Consider the following 14,654-nt stretch of genomic DNA (forward strand, 5'->3'; position numbering starts at 1 on the left):
TTGGAAGTTCTCGTTTTCTCTCTCTCTCTCTCTCAAAAATAAAATAAAATGAAATAAAATAAAAAATAAAAGCCTGGCACTTAAAAGTGATAATCATTAGAAAATGAAGAATTCACTAGGGATAAATTTTAATACCTGAAATTTCTTTTGTGACAGTACTAGACTGACAAATAGATGTAACAGAAGAGAAACAAAAGAAGGGCCTAATCTTCATGTATAGAAGCTAAAGAAACATGAAACTGATACCAGCAAACTTATAGTTAATGTGAAAATGATAGAATCTATGTTAAAAAATACTTAAAAGAGGGGTGCCTGGGTGGCTCAGTCAGTTAAGTGTCCAACTTCCACTCAGGCCATGATCTCATGGTTTTTGAGTCCGAGCCCACGTAGGGCTCTGTGTTGACAACTCAGTGCCTGGAGCCTGCTTAAGATTCTGTGTCTCCCTCTCTCTCTGCCCCTCCCCCACTCTCTCTTGCACATGCACACTCTCCCTCTCTGTCAAAAATAAACATTAAAAAAAAATTTTTAATGCTTGAAAGATATATACCTAGTATTGTATAATACTGTATTTGCAAAAATGTGAATTGATACACAAAGATGATTTAATAGCAATGTATTTGACTTGTGACATTATGTCAAAAATGAGTCAAAAGTACTACTGTCCCCCCCTCAAATGCTACTTTAAGTACAGTGATGGATAAATACACATAAAATAAAGTATATGATGATACTCTTATTCTCCCTTAATCAATTCACATATGATGTATTAATTACATTGTTGTAAGTACCATTTTTAAAGAAAAACATTGATAAAATGGATATCTTTCTGGTCTAAAGAATGGAAAATTTAGAAACAGCCATATACAAAATGCCTGACAAATCTGAAGTCATTCATTCATTAATAAATATCTTATTTACTAAAGACTAGAAATTACCATTCTAGGAACTAGGGATATATCTGTAGACAAGAAAAAGCCCATGCATTAACAGCGTTAAGTTCCAGAAATAAAGATGTATATATGTACATATGTATGCATATTACATCTTATCTCCCCAAAAGTTGAAATTGGTTTATAAGTTACACAGAGCATAAGAAGACATAAAATGTAAGTAGTTAAGTAAAAGAAGCAAAGGAAAAATAAGTTCAGGGGCAGATAAGTACCAGAAATTAGAATCAAGAAGTAGAATGTTTTATCAAAGAAAAATATTCATTATAAGGGTGGATGATCACAGGCTATGAAATAAGATTAATAATAATAATAATAATAATAATAATAATAATAATACCACTGCCAGGTAACCTTACATACATCATTTAGTACTATTCATTCTAAGGGCTTTACATATGTTAAATAATTTAATTCTCCCAACAACGTACGAGAAAAAAGCTATTATTATCTTCATTTTACAGATAAGGAAAAATAGGCAAAGAAAATTTAATTTGGAAAAGGTCACAAAACTAGTAAATACAGGATCCAGAATCAAAACCCTGGGATTTGAGGGGCTCCTGGGTGGCTCAGTTGGTTGAGCAACTGACTTCAGCTCAGGTCATGATCTCGCAGTTTACGAGTTCGAGCCCCACGTCGGGTTCTGTGCTGACAGCTCAGAGCCTGGAGCCTGCTTCGAGTTCTGTGTCTCCCCCTGTCTCTACCCCTCCCCTGCTCACGCTCTATGTCTCTCTATCTCTCAATAATAAATAAACATTTAAAAAAAAATTAAAAAAAAAACAAACCCTGGGATTTGATCCCAGGATCAGAATAAGTCTGTCTTCATACAAGTCCATATAAGCAATAAAATCTCATTTAAGAATATTTTTAAAGTCTTTTGAAATTTAAGAATTTAAAAACAAAATTCTCAAATTTTAAAATAATACATTATGTGTGTATTTTTCTCTGTAACAGCTCTAAAACTCAACTTTATGAGAAACTAGCCCTTATCCTAATTTCTGATTTTTTTTTTTTATTTAACAAACCTAGATATTCTCTCAGGTTAAAGGTTGGTTTTATTTCTGTGTATGAAACAACTTCAACTCCTCCTATTTGCCTTATTAACAAAAATAGCTACAAGAATAGTTAAGAGATTGTCTCCGAATTCAGACTTCCTGGATTCAGATTTTAGCTGTATTACTCACTTGCTGTGTGACCTTAATGACTCTACTTCTCTAGGTCTCCGTTACTTCATCTAAATATGGGAATGAAAGTTCCTTATCTAATAGTGTCGTTGTTATGAGGATTAAATAACATAACTGGGTTTAAACCCTTAGGAACAAAGTCAGGCATATAGCCAGCATTCAGCTAAGGTGAGCTATGACCAGTTCTCTTATAACCCCAGCTTTGAGCTTAAAAAAAAAAAAAAAAAAAAAAAGTAGTCATCTGATCACATATGTCTGAAGTACCATGAAACAGCTAGCTTAACGCCTTGTTTCCAGCAAATGTCAAACTGCTGTGGATTATATACTCTCTTAGATATTAATTGTAGATCTGTGAAAAACAACTCAAACATCTTTCCACCATACCATGGTCTTATCAAAGAACTGTTTGCTTTTTCACTATTATATACCCAATTGACCTGGGTCACTACTATGAACCTTGTAGACCGGTGGCTAGTAACACAGAAGAGGTCATCTAAAAGAGAACCATATAGAGAAAAATAAACCACAGGTTTGAAAATCAATGATGTGAACACTTACTGACTACACTAACAGAAGTAGATACCAAGGCATAAGTCTACTGAGCCTCTAAATAACCTGTGTGAGAATTAGGATACATTAAAATGGGAGAACACTGAAGAATTTTTTAGACTAATCTCCTAAATGAATTGTAAGGGCTTCAGTTGAGTCTGGCATAACGAACAACCATTATGTAATGTGTAAAAAACAGAGATGGGCTCAGTGGGAAGAAAAAAAATAGTCTGCTTTTAAAGGAATTAACAATTAATATGTGTAATTCTAACAATCAGGCTCTGTTATGTGAAGCTTACGGTTCCATCTTTCAGTTAAAAAACAATGCTCCTTTCTATATATCATTTAATTACAAAAGAGTACAGTCTGGCTCTCTGATTTCTTTGCCAGCAGCTGTAAAAAAATTTATTGTAGATTTTGTAAAGTGTTCGTATATTTTCAGCTGGTCTTTGTAACCTTTATTATAATTTTTAATACTTTAATGTGAATAAGGCTAAGTGCTTACAAAACTATCATTCTAAAATTAGAGAAATATTTATCCCCCACTTAAAAATGAGTGGTTCAATATTTACCAAACTAAAACATGTAAGAGAAAGTAGAAACAATTGGCCTTTATTACTTAAACCATTCTTTAACAATCCTATGAGGAAAGGCATAATTGTCCTCATAGAAATGAAAATAAATGAGATTAAGCAGCATGAACAAGGTCACATATAAGCAATCCAGGATTCTACTCTATTGAATAATGAACCTAAATACCTTCCTATGAAGTCAGAAGTACAAACCTGAAAAATAGAAATGGGATGTATTATGGTAGTTTTACAAAGAAATCAGTGTTTTATGAACTCTGTGTGGGAGAAAAGGAAAGAGAAAATAATTTCAATGGGTAAGCAATAAAACATCCAGAGGTAGTAAATTTTTAATTTGTTTTTTTTTTTTTTTTCATTTTAAAAAGCAACCAATTTACTTAAGGTTATTTTGGCAAGAAAGTAGAAGACTCAATTTTAAGGCTCAATTACAGGAAAATTAGCAATAAACACTAAAAAAAAAAAATCATAGGAAAACCATTTAAAAATCAAACAAAATGACATAAGAAGGCTAAAAAAGCTAAACCAAAAGAACCAAAATCACTGTTACCATAGTATAAACAAGATATATAAATCAATTAAGTTTCCTGTAAATCTGAACATGTCAATGTAATACTCTATTTGAAGGTAACAGTCTTCTTTTCTTCCAGGCCTTCTCCTTAAAATTCTACAAGGTATTACCACTGCAAGAAAAGTGGCCCACGATGGTTCTTCCTACTCAAGAATTGGTCATAAGTGAATTTATATAAAATAAGTATCATAGCTGAGCTATTTAAATGAAGTAACTTATTTACATAAAGTAAATAAAATTTATTATATAAAAATTTGGAATATAAAATGCTGACTTGGAAAATATTATCTTCTGAAAGTACTAAAGTTACTAGCAATTTAATATCTTTTATCTTTTTAATATAAAGCTTTTAAATATCTTCATTTTGAAATCTTAGATTATTTGAATCGTATGTGATAATTATTTTTCATTAAGTAGATCAGACTGGACAATCATAAACCATTTAAATTTCTTTGCAACTTATTCTCCTGGATAAATTCTAAACTAGATAACACTACCTATAAAGCCACAATTTAACACCCCAGCTTCAGCTTCCTCTACTTTCCATTTCCTAGCTAATGTCACAGGAACAATTTCTGCATTGCAGATCTCTCATTGCATCTAAAACTTTTCATAGATGTTACTCCCTATACATGACAGAGTTCTCTCCCAACTTTTATATTTGTTAACGTCCATTAAACCTGCAACCACTAACTCCAGATAGAGTTAGATACCACTAACTCCAGAAAGCCTTCCCGTTACCTACAAAAATGGCCTTTCTCTGAATTCCCAATATACCCATGCACACCATAGCAATCATTGCATGATACAGCTGTTTACAAATTTTTTTCTATTCCCCACATTACAATAAGCTTTGTAAGAGTAAGGACCATTTTTATCTAAGTATCCACTATACCTATACCTTTAGCCCATGAAAATTATTCAGTGTTTCACATGGAATGGGGAAGATGGCAAGATGGGAGGGCAGGAGGAAGGGAAAGAGGGTCTAGTTGTAAGCCAGGCCTTCTACTGTGTTTCCCTTTTCTCCTTCAGTAATGAACTGCTCTTATTGCCATATAACTTTTTTAATGCTGGGGGGCGGGGGGAGATTACAAAGCCAGAGATGTTTTCTCATCCCTGTTTATACCCTAAGGTCGCCTAACTTTTTCTTCTATTACTACTTGGAAAATATGTAATCTTTAACCAATAAAATTCAGAAGATTTGTACTCTTGACTTAGTAAGGTACTAGGTACAGTACACACAATTTTAAGTTGTTAAAATCTGGCTTAATTCTATATCCACTTCCAGTTTCTAACTATTTTCAAGTGAAATCAGTATACAATATCTTCCCTTGAAAAAGATCACATCACCAAAAACTGGCAGAATGGGCAACTCCGGGGCAATGTTCTCCCTAAAAAACTAATGAGCTGGCAGAAACTATCAAAATCAACTTCTGAAAAATTCTGGAATCAAGACACAAATGTACAGCAACCAGAGGAAGACTTTGTGAAGAAGCAGCCACTGTTTTGTGATAAAAGGAATGTCCCATCTACAATCCCCCACATCCCAGAGGGCAATAGTCATCAGGACAGCATCCATCCTGCACAAGTGTGAGGGTTTCTAGTTCCAGAGGAAGTGGCAGGAATCTTATACTCAAGGTTGTAGGTGTCAACCTATCTGGCAGCTTCCCAAAGGACAGGTGCAAAGAACTGCCTTTGTTTCACCAAACTTGGAATATCCCCAGGGCTAGGACACTTTCACTAAAAGCATTTAAAGCCACAGGTATTAGCTGCAGCAGTCTGAGCTAGAGACAGTACTTGGGACAGCAATAGACAGACCAGAAGCCTGGGAAGGAAGACGTGGGGAAAGAAGGTACGTGTGGGTATACGGTCTTCGAAAGGCTCTCCTGGACACTACTGCTTGCATGCCCAGGGCAGGTTGCACGTCATAAAAAGCCTACAAAGATCCTAACCTTTCACTTGTAGCTGGCCTTTAGGCTCTACACTGGTAGGAAGCAAAAGCTGGCGGAGAGCTGTAAACAGCCCGACTAAGCACTACAGGAGTGTCTCAAAAGAGCAAATCTGCAAAGATGGGAAGAGTATTTTTTTGTTTCTTCTTTTTTTCTTTCCTTGGCTCCAGGCATTCAAAGTAATTCTGTCAAAACATCAGCTGACCACCAAACAAACAGAACTTCAATGGCTACACACGACAGAGAGGACAGACTTAGAAACGTACTTTAGAAAATCACTAAGCAAACAACCCACAACAGCAACAACCAACACAGGGGAAAGAAGAATCTGATGTCCAGAGTTACCACATGACAATATTCAAAATGTCCAGTCTCCTACAAAAAGTTATGAGACATGCAAAGAAACAAGAAATATGGCCCATCTAAGGAGAAAAAAAATAATGTTCAAATTTTGATACATTTGTCTTGATGATCTCCTTCCTCTATTTTGTCCTCCTGCTTACATATTGTTTTCTTTCTCTTTCTACACAGATGTCCTTTCCTATAAGTCAATCAAATTACTTTTAGAAGCAGATACAATCTAAATTTTAAAGCTCTTGAATTATTAACCTCTAAAGAAGGCATCTTTGAGATAAACTTGTACCTATAACTTTACAAAGAAATAAAAAAAAGGAAATATAAAATAAAAATTAAGAACCACCATTTCATGAACACTTATGTACTGAGTAATTCATGTATATACTGTCCCATTTAATTCTCATAATTTTGTGAGGCAGTATCTCAAACAAGAAAATTAAGATTAATCTACATAACCAGCCCAAGGTCCCAAAGCTAGTGTCAACATCAGAATTTTTCTTACTTTGTCAATATTATATAGAAGTAAGTATATCAACACTAAAGAGACCACCCCCAAGACATACATATGTAACTCCCTCAGTCATGTCATCTTCAAGATCTGCTGTGTGCATAGTAAACGACTTACAGGTAAATTTTTAGTACATAACAGGAAAATACTTTATAATTTGGACATGAACGTAATAAAAGTAAATGATCCTAAACCCAGATGACACACTAAGGCAAGAAAAATACAAAACTGCTTGCTTCCTATTTCTTTCACAATAGTCATCTCTACAATTAATTTGTATTGGTAATCTTTCTATGGCATAGAAATAACTATACCCAAGAGTATAACAAATGGTGCTACAAATACAGTCCATAAAAACTCTAGGGAATGGAGGAGAAAGCAAAGTGAGTGCTTCCTTTAAAATATATTTAAAACAACATGCAGTTTATCAAAAGCAGTATAATCACTTTTATAATTACTTTGTAAGACTATAACAAACAGATAATATACACCTGGCTGCTAGCAGCCAGCTAATGAGTAAAATACAGTAAAAATTAAAAGTCTTAATTGCCAAACCACCATATACTTCTAAATTGTAACTCCAAGCCTAACACTGAAAACCCTAATCCATCTCATAAATAAAGGCAAAACAAAAATTTTTGCAAATACTAGTTGAGAGAATTCATTGCCGGCAGACTTACACTACATGAATTGTTAAAATCAGTTCTTCCAGCAGAAGGAAAATGATACCAGATGGAAATTCGAAATGACATAAAAAATTCAGGAATGCTAGAATTGTTAAGTCTGTTGTTAAATACAAAAGACTTTTTTTCTCATTTTGAAAACTCTTTAAAAGATACTCATAAAAATACCAACAACATATTAAGGGATTTACAAATATAAGGAAAAAAAACAATGACTAGAAGAGCACAAGGGACAGCAGAGGAAGAAATAGTATACTTTAGAAGGTTCTTACTATATACCTGAAGTGGTATATTATTTGAAGGTAGAAAATGATAATAATGTATACTGTAAACTCTAGGAAAACACTAAATATAAAAAAGAAACAATTTCAAAGACCTTAACAGACACCTCACTGAAGAAGATATACAGACGACAACAAAGCATTAGGATGTTCCACAAATCATATGTCATCAGGGAAATGCAAATTAAACAACAAGATGTCACTACACACCTACTAGAATGGCCAATATCTAGTACACACTAACAATACCAAATGCTGCAAGGATGTCGAGCAACAGGAACACTCATTCATTGCTCATGGAAATGCAAAATGGTACAGCCACTTTGGAAGAAAGTTTGGTGGTTTCTAACAAAAGTAAACAACATACTTTTACCACATGGCCCAGCAACTGCTCTCCTTGGTATTCACTCAAAGGAGTTGACAACTTAGGTTCACATAAAAGTCTGGACATGGATGTTTATAGTACCTTCATTAATAATTGCCAAAACCAGGAAGCAACCAAGATGTCCTTCAGTTGGTGAACAGATAAACTGGTACAACCAGACAAGGGAATATTATTCAGCACTAAAAAGAAATGAGCTATCATGCTATGATAAGACATAGAGGAACCTAAATTGCATTAGATAAACCAATCTGAAAAGACCACATATTGTATGATTCTAACCATATGACATTCTGGAAAAGGTAAAACTATGAAGATAATAAAAAGATCAGTGATTGCCAGGAGTTGGTGAAAGGACAGATAAATGGGTGGAGCACAGAGGATTTTTAAGGCAGTGAAAATACTTTGTATGATATAGAATAATGGATACATATCATTATACATTTGTCAAATCCACAGAATGTATATCACCAAGAGTGAGCCACAATGTAAACCATTAGACTGAAATGATTATATGTATCCAGATAGGTTCATCAATTGTAACAAATGTATATACTCTGATAGAAGATGTTAAGTGGGGAGACTGTGCATGTGTAGGAGCAAGGGATATATGGGAAATCTCTGTACCTTTCCCTCAATTTTGCTGTGAATCTAAAACTGCTCTAAAAGCTAAAGGCTTAATTTAAAAAGTATTATTTTAAAGAAAAAATAATAGGTATAATTCATAAATCAACAGTAAATGTAAAATGGAATAATAATATTTAATCAATCCAAAACCAAACATGAAATATAAATATAAATATATTTATAAATTTATAAATATATAAATAGCAAATATAAATATAAATATAAATAGATAAATATAAATATAATAAAAATAAATATAAATATAAATATAATAAATAATAAATATAAATATAATAAAAATAAATATAAATATAAACAGATAAATATAAATATAAATATAATAAAAATAAATATAAATAAAAAATATAAATAGAAATATAAAATAGCAAAAACAGCAGACTGAAATGTTGCCATATTAATAATTACATTAAACGTAAATAACATACAACCATTACTTAAAACACAGAGATTATAAGAATGTATAAAATAAGCAAAATCCAATTAAATTCTATATACAAAAAACATTGTAGAGGCCAGCAAACTTTATTGTAAAGAGCCATACAATAAAGATTTTAGACATCCAGGACCTTATGGTCTCTATCATAAGGTCTCTATCTATCTACTCAACTCTGCATTTGTAATTTGAAAGCAGTCACATATAATACATAAATGACATGGTGTGGCCGTGTTCCAATAAAACTGTATTTATACAATGAAATGACTAGCAGGTAACTGACCTCAGAACTAAAATATAAGACATATGTTAAAAGGAAAATGACAAAAAAAGATACACCGTGCAAACACAATTAAAAAGAAAATGGTGTAACAATATTAGTATCACATAAAACGGACTTTGTAAAAGAAAAATTGGAACTTTCCATCAGGAGAATGGAGTTGATTCATCAAAATGGCATAGCAGCCCAAATAAGAATGAATCTAATAAAAAAGCAAAAGAAAAACAAACAAGTCTGCAATTTTAGTTGTAAATTTTGATACTCCTCTCTCAGGCACTGGGAGAATAAATGAACAACAACAACAACAAAAAAAAAACCTAAAAATATAGAAGTCTTAAATAACATTGTCAACCAGCTTGACCTAGCTGTTAGGGAGGCATATAAAACATTCCACCCAACACTCCACCATGCCGTAATGCATACTATTTTCAAGTGCTTTATCAAATATTCACCAAGATGAGATTATCCTGGGCTGTAAAAGAAATCCCAATAAAGCTTAAAATTCTTATCACAATAAAGTTAAAATAAAAATCAGTAAAATTATGGGGCACCTGGGTGGCTCTGTTAGTTAAACGTCCAACTCTAGATTTTGGCTCAGGTCATGACCTCATGGTTCATGAGTTTAAGTCCCGTATTGGGCTCCCTGCAGAGCTCGCTTTGGATCCTCTGTCCATCTCTTTCTCTGCCCCTTCTCCCCTCAAAAAATCAGTAAAAATATACATCAGAAAAAAAATATGAAAGTCTCTGGCAAACTTATACTTAATAACCTGTTTACCAAAGCAGGTGTGATCAGGGAAATTAGGAAAATAATTTAACTAAATAAAGTGAAAACACAACATGTCAAAATTTATGGCATGTAGCTAAAATAGTGCTCCAGGGAAATTTATGCTATTAAATACCTATATTACTAAAGAAGAAAGATTTCAAATCAGTTACCTCTAGATTCCATATTTAGAAACTAGAAAGAGTAAATCATACATAAAGTAAGACAAATTTTAAAATGTAACTAAAACAAAAAAAAAAATCAAAGATACAAAAAACAGTCAAAACAATAGAGAAGAATGATGAAACCAAATGCTGGTTCTTCAACTAGCCAGATAAATCAAAAATGGGGGTGGCAGAGAGCCTTGGGAAAGAAAGTCTAGAGTGGAATACAAATTAGCATCAACACAAATAAGACTTATCACTATAAATCTCACATTCACTAAAAGGGTAATAAGTGATTCTTCTAAATAATTTTATGTCTATCAATTTGACAACTTAAATGAAAAACACAAATTATTTGAATGATATAAATTACCAAAGGTTACTTTAAGAAACAATCTAAATAGTCCTATGTCTGTAAGAGAAATTGAATTTGTAGTTACAAATCTTCTCAGAAACAACACCTGAGATCTAGATGATTTCACAGATGAATTCTTACTTAAAAATGAATTACTATGAACTCTACATAATCCTTCCCAGAAATTTTAAAAGAGGGAACATTTCCAACATTATTTTATGAGCCAACAATACCACGATAATAAAACCAGAAAAACTATCAGAAAAAGAAAACTATACCCAAATAATCCTCATGAACATAGACACAAAAAAACTTTAACAAAATATATAGCAAATCTAAATAAGCAACATGTTAACAACAGAAGAATCATACATCATCAATAAGAACATTTTAGGCGCGCCTGGGTGGCTCAGTTGGTTAAGTGTCTGACTTTGGCTCAGGTCATGATCTCATGGTCCGTGAGTTCAGGCCCTGTGTCAGGCTCTGGGCTGACAGCTCGGAGCCTGGAGCTTGCTTCAGATTCTGTCTCCCTCTCTCTCTGCCCTCCCCCTCCCACGCTCTGTTTCTCTCTTTCTCTCTCTCTCAAAAAATGAGTAGATTTAAAAAAAAAATTAAGTACATTTTATCCCAGGGATGCAGGAAGCTTACCAATCAAAAAATCTAACAATGTTATTCACCGTTATCAACAGACTGAAAAGACAAAAGCCATCTGATCATCTCAAAAGGTATAGAAAAATCATGACAAAATTCAAAACTAGTCATTATTAAAAAAAACTTTCACCAAACTAGGAATATAAAGAAATATCCTCCAACTGATATAAGCTATCTGTGCAAAACCTACAGCTAACATCATACCTAATGCTGAATGACTGCATGCTTTTCAGGAATAAGGCAAGGCTATCCTCGTCTGCAACCAGTTCTATTCCGTATTATCCTAGGTGCCCAAGCCAATGCAAAATGCCAAGACATATAGATTATAAAGGAAAAGATAAAACTCTCTTTATTCACAAACATCATAATCATTTACATAGAAAATCATAAGAAATCTACTCAAAACTTCTCCAATTAGGGGCACCTGGTGGCTCAATTGGTTAAGCCTCCAATTTGATTTCAGCTCAGGTCATGATCTCACTGTTCATGGGATCAAGCCCTACATGGGGCTGTATGCTGACAGTGGGAAGCCTGCTTGGGATTCTCCCTCTCTCTCTGCCCCTTCCCCATTTGTGCTGGCTGTCTCTCTCAAAATAAGTAAGTAAACATTTTTCAAAAGTGGAAAAAAAGTCTCTAAAGTCTCTTAAAAATAAAAAAGCTTCTCAAGTTAATAAAGAATTTTACTAGTCTCAGGATTTAAGATCTATACAGAAAAATCATTTATATTTCTCTTTATATTAGCAAGAACAATTAGAATATATTAAAACCAAAAATAGTAAGATAGCATAAAACATGAAATACTCAAAAATTCACCTAAACATGTGTAAGGTCTGTACCCTTAAAACCATAAAACATTGCTATGACTTTTGGGTTTGCTTTTGTTTTTTTTTAAATAGAGAAAAAAAAAAAAAAGACCCAAAATCTAAACAGTTGTAGGAATGTACCATATTCAAGGACTGGAAGATGTCAATTCCACCCATATTTTTACACAATCTAAGCCACAATCATGCTGCCTTTTTGTTAGGAATTCAGATTCTAAAATGTACACGGAAATTAAAGAAGCATGTAATAGCCAAAACAAATCCAAAACAGAAGAATAAACTTGAGAGGCCCTAAACTACCAGACTTTATAACTTACTACAAAGCCACATAAATCAAGACAATGTGGTACTGCCATTAGAATAAACATACACATCAACAGAACAGATCAGAAAGTCCAATCACAGACCCACACAAATCAAAATAAAATCAGTACATCATCAACTGATTAGAGACAAATGTGTCAACATAAATAATGGGGAAAGACAGTGTTTACAAAGAGTGAAATACAACTGGACGTCCATATGCCAATAACTGAACCTTGCCTCTTTACACCATTTGTAAATGAAAGAGCTAAACCTATAAAACATCTAGGAAAGAATATTTTGAGTTTGGATTTGGCAAATATTTCTTACACAGGCCACAAAAGGACATTACAAAACTGATGATCTGGACTTCTGCAAATTAATATACTGTTAAGAAAGTGAAAAGATAAACCACAGCCCAAGAAGAAATATTTGCAAATCACATCTGATTAAGGACTATTCAGAATATATATAATATTAATAATATATAAAGAGCTCTCACATTTTAATAATAAAAAAGATAACCCACTTTTTTAAAACAGGCAAAAGATCTAAACTGATGTTGCCAAAAAAAATATGAAAATGCCATATAAGCCCATGAAAAGATGCTTAACATCACTTGACATTAAGAGAATGCAAAATCAAACAGCCACTAGATTCAAATAAAAAAGACTGATAATACAAAACGTTGAAAAGGATATGTATGAAACAACTGGAACTCTCACTTGTCTCTTACGTGAATACAAATGATATAGCCACTTTGGAAAACAATTTGGTACGTTTTTCATAATGTTAAACATACATTTACCTATACATCCTGACATTTCTACTCTTAGATATTTACCCAAGGAAAATGAAAACCTAGGTTCACCTATTTTTACTAATACCCTACAAATGGAAACAAGCTTCTTGGAAACAACTCCCCTGCTTAATTCTAGTTTCATCACTTCCATAATAAAAACTCCCTGTGCAGCTACAGTGAATGAAGCAGTAGACCACATCTCCACTTCCTTTGCCCCTGTATCTGTCCACTGCAGCCAGATAATCTTTTTACAACGTAAATGTCACTCCTTTAGCTTAAAGCCTTTCGATAGCTTCCCTGCTCTTGTAACAGAATCCAAGATATTCCTAAAAGTCTGTAAAACCTGAATAAATCTTCACATCTGCCTTACAAGTTTCAGCTCACATTGCTCTCTCCTTTGCTCATTACAGACTTCCATCACTCAGATTGGAGCAGTTCTTAAACAGGCCTTGTTTCCACCCCAACTGCTGGGCCTTTTGCTCACTGTTCCCTCTGGCTGCAGTGCTCGTTCATTGGCTACCCTAACTAAAGTATGTCTCCATTACTCTGTATCAAAAAACATTATTTCCAATTCACAACTCTAATTACAGTCTATATTTGATTTATGTGTATACTATCTGTCTCCCATAAAAGAAATATAACTTTCTGCAACAGAGTCCTACTGCTGCTCTCTCCATTATATCTCCTAGTGCCTTCCTCAGTGCCTGGTACACAGGTTGTAACTTTCTTGCAAGAGGGCCAAGTTCAAGTAGCTAACGAAACAATTACCTAAAAAGTACATTTCCCAATCAGATACATTAATACTTAGATTCTAATGCAAAGTAATAAATTTTATTTTTTCAACATAAAACTTAAAAATCCCTTCAAAATAATCTTCATTATATATTTTACTTTTATGCACACATACATACAAACACAAATATACACATGTGGCCCTAACTATTTATAAGAAAACTGTATAGAAAATCACTTCAAAGTCTAATGCACATAAGTTATATGAAAGCATAACACATTTCATTTCTAAACTCTAAATTCTAATTATAAATAATACTTGAAATCTGAGTTTTAAGAGTTGTTTACTTTGATAAAAAATAATTACTTTAGTTATTTGCTTCAATTTAAATGTAACTGTGCAATGAATGATGACTTTTACATGGATGAATACAAGATAACCAAAGATTATATAAAAAGAAAAACACCTATGGGACAGACACCTGGGTGGCTCAGTTGGTTGAGTGTCTGACTCTTGATTTTGGTTTGGGTCATGATCTCAAGGTTGATGGGATCAAGTCCCAAGTCGGGTTCTGTGCTGACAGCACAGAGCTGAAACTGCTTGGGATCATCTCTCACCCTCTCTCTCTGCCCCTCCCCCTCTCATGCTCGCTCACTCACTCCCTCTCAAAATAAATAAATAAACTTAAAAAAAAAGAAAAACA

At 33.3% G+C, this 14,654-nt stretch overlaps 1 protein-coding gene across 9 annotated transcripts in view; it reads right to left on the reverse strand.

The window, feature by feature from the left end:
• NBEA (neurobeachin) overlaps positions 1-14,654 on the reverse strand; it is a 678,106-nt gene that overhangs the window by 600,383 nt on the left and 63,069 nt on the right. The window lies entirely within an intron of this gene.

This window comes from Panthera onca, chromosome A1 (genome assembly GCF_046562875.1).
Source record: "Panthera onca isolate mPanOnc1 chromosome A1, mPanOnc1 haplotype 2, whole genome shotgun sequence".
NCBI lineage: Eukaryota > Metazoa > Chordata > Mammalia > Carnivora > Felidae > Panthera > Panthera onca.